The sequence below is a fragment of the Gymnoscopelus braueri genome (assembly GCF_963280865.1).
Source record: "Gymnoscopelus braueri genome assembly, chromosome: 17".
In the NCBI taxonomy this organism is placed as follows: Eukaryota; Metazoa; Chordata; class Actinopteri; order Myctophiformes; family Myctophidae; genus Gymnoscopelus; species Gymnoscopelus braueri.
This window is the reverse complement of record NC_137617.1, coordinates 440,278-443,125: the sequence shown is the minus strand read 5'-3', so window position 1 is coordinate 443,125 and position 2,848 is coordinate 440,278. Positions and strand designations below refer to the sequence as shown.

Genomic DNA, 2,848 nt, shown 5'->3' with positions numbered 1-2,848 from the left:
GGTGCTGCAGGGTATCTGTGTTGGAGCGATTATTTTTGATTTCATGTCCACCTTTGGAGTTACATCATGGCACGTTAACTACACAACCCTAGCCTCTACCAAAGTGGTATTGACCTTTAAACATGTGTGCTATCAATGCCTCTGCCTAGATAGACTACAGTAAAGATGTCACCTGACAAAAAGAAAAGATCTACAAGCTAACATAGCACAGTTTTGGTCACTTTTACCTGGCCGAAGCCTCGCCGGTCTTCTCCAGGTCCTCAGCTTCATTGCGGCCAGGGGGGGGGGGGGGGCGGGAGGAAGCTTCCCCGGTCTTTTCCAGGTCATCAGCTTCCTCCCGGCCGGGGTGCAGTAATTAGAACCCTATTTTCAGGAGCATAAAGACCCACCAACAGGCAAAGGGATAGAGCCCGGTGGTGCCACAGCTGCAGGTGGTGTGGTGCGCTTAGCGACCTCTAGCCCTTCTTCGAAAGCAGAGGAAGCCAGGGAAAGCCAGCCACGACCTAAGAAAAAAAATGAAGATATGCTATTTGTTTTGGGAGGAAGCCTCGCCGGTCTGTTCCAGGTCCTCAGCTTCCTCGCGGCCAGGGGGGTGGGGGCGGGGGGGCGGGGGGAAGCTTCCCCGGTCTTTTCCAGGTCATCAGCTTCCTCCCGGCCGGGGTGGGGCGGCTCTCCTCTGGATTCCTGACGAGAAAAAATATACGATAATTTAATGCAATCTGCTTGTGTTCAAGTATGTGTATCAAATATAATTGTATTCCAAGGCAACGTCTCTCTTCCATGGGCAGAGAGGGAGAGAGCGCAAGATTGCATTGGGGATAATGGCTTGTGCAGTCTTCTCTTAATCTGTTCTTTTTGTCACGTCCGATATACATTTAGGCTGCAATCACACAGCCTGTTTGGCGAAAAACATATTGCATATTTTGTGTAATGTACATGTTTTGGAAAATATTTTTTATCAACAAAATCAATAGCCAAAAACAATGCATAGCCAAATATTTTTCCAGGACCCTTGATAAATTCAAAACCTTTTCCAGGACTGGAAAAGTTTTTTTCTAATTATGAAATATTTCCGGGAATTTCATGACTGTGGGGACCCTGTACATCAGCCTGCACGTATTTCAAGTAATGCAAGGCATGTTTTGGGACAAAACATGAAATCAATAGCCAATGCAAATTGTATCCAAACATTTTCTAAAACATTCATATTAAGACTGTGTCATTTTAAGATTTCTTTGGCTATTCAAAACATTAACATTAACATTCAACATACATTGGCCAACCAGGTACTGTACAGGATGCCCTTGTCATGCGGCGATCACCCATGTACAAGGAGACCCTGTATCCACCAGCAGGGTACTTCCTGTTGGGTGATGGAGGCTATCCGTGCTTGCAGCACCCTGTGGCTCTTATGACTCCATACCACAAGCCTTTGGCAGGTAAGAACGCTCTTCCTGTGTCATAAGAAAACACACACACACACACACGCACGCGCACACACACACACACACACACACACACACACACACACACACACACACACACACACACACACACACACCACACACCACACACCACACACACACACACACACAGAGAGTACTTTGGTGACTTTGAAATACACAATAGATTTATAAAGTACATTTTAATTCACAGGCCAAGTTCAAGCGCGGTACAACCGGCACCACGCCAAAGGACGCAACATCATAGAGCGTACCTTTGGGATGCTGAAGACACGGTGGCGCTCGATCTTCCTTCGGGCCCTGGAGATCAGGCCCATCTTCGCCCCAAAGGTGATCGCCGCATGCTGCATACTCCACAACATTTGCAAGGCAGCAGGGGATATCCTGGACGAGGAGGAGGAGCAGGAGGAAGGCCCGGGCCCAGTTGAGGAGGATGGCGCAGACGGCGCTGAGAGGGACCTGTCTGGGAACGGTCTCCGAGAGAGGCTGGCAGATTAAATCAGTGCTCCTGATGAACTGGATGCATGGCTTGGAGACCATGATTACATGTAGAGCAGAGGTCTTCAACGGTGGTCCGAGACCCCTAGGGGGTCCTCAGAGTTACTACAGGGGGGTCCACCAAATCTTTGTGTGATAGGAACTTTTTTTTTACATTATCCACTTGAACCCTAGCATCCCTATTCTGAGAGGAATATTAGCCGGAAATAGCAGATCTGCTATTTTCAGCAGAGAGGTTTGGTGTAGGGGGGAGCAGACCAAGTACAGAGCGCAAGGTCAAGTTTACTAAGTATTGATGGTTCAAGTGGTTAACTATCTGAAAATACACATTAACATGAATCTAGCACAACACTACACAATGATAGTGCTGTCAAACAAGTCCATGGATCTATCTATGAAATCTATTAAAAGGTTTAATCGGCAACATATGTAGTAGGGGGTCCCTGCTTCATCTCTCTCTCAGCTATAGGGGTCCTTGGCCTGAAAAACATTTAAGGGGGTTTTAGGGGGTTCTTAGAGTTACTAAAGGGGTTCCGCCAACTCTTTGTTTGATGGGGAACAAGCTTATAGATCTGCTATTTTCGGCTATTGTTCCTAACAATAGCCGAAAATAGCAGATATATAAGCTCACAACACCTCGAAGAATTGCTGTAGAGGGAAAAAGAGCAGACTAAGTACAGAGGCCAACGGTCAAGTTGACTAAGTATTCATAGTACAAGTTGCATCATTTCATTTCATATAATTATATTGTAAATAGTTGTGTGCATATATATATATATATATATATATATATATATATATATATATATATATATATATATATATATATATATATGTTGTATTATATTAATTTCATGCAATGGTGTCTTTTCTGTTTTGTTGTAAAT

General features: G+C 45.0%; 1 long non-coding RNA gene across 1 annotated transcript; it reads right to left on the bottom strand.

The window, feature by feature from the left end:
* Positions 1 to 315: 315 nt before the first annotated feature.
* On the bottom strand, positions 316 to 2,430 carry LOC308104770. Its single transcript, XR_013934851.1, has 3 exons — positions 1,718 to 2,430; positions 1,274 to 1,454; positions 316 to 684 (listed from the first exon to the last, which is right to left on the bottom strand). It is a non-coding gene; the product is annotated as an uncharacterized lncRNA (long non-coding RNA).
* Positions 2,431 to 2,848: the final 418 nt, after the last annotated feature.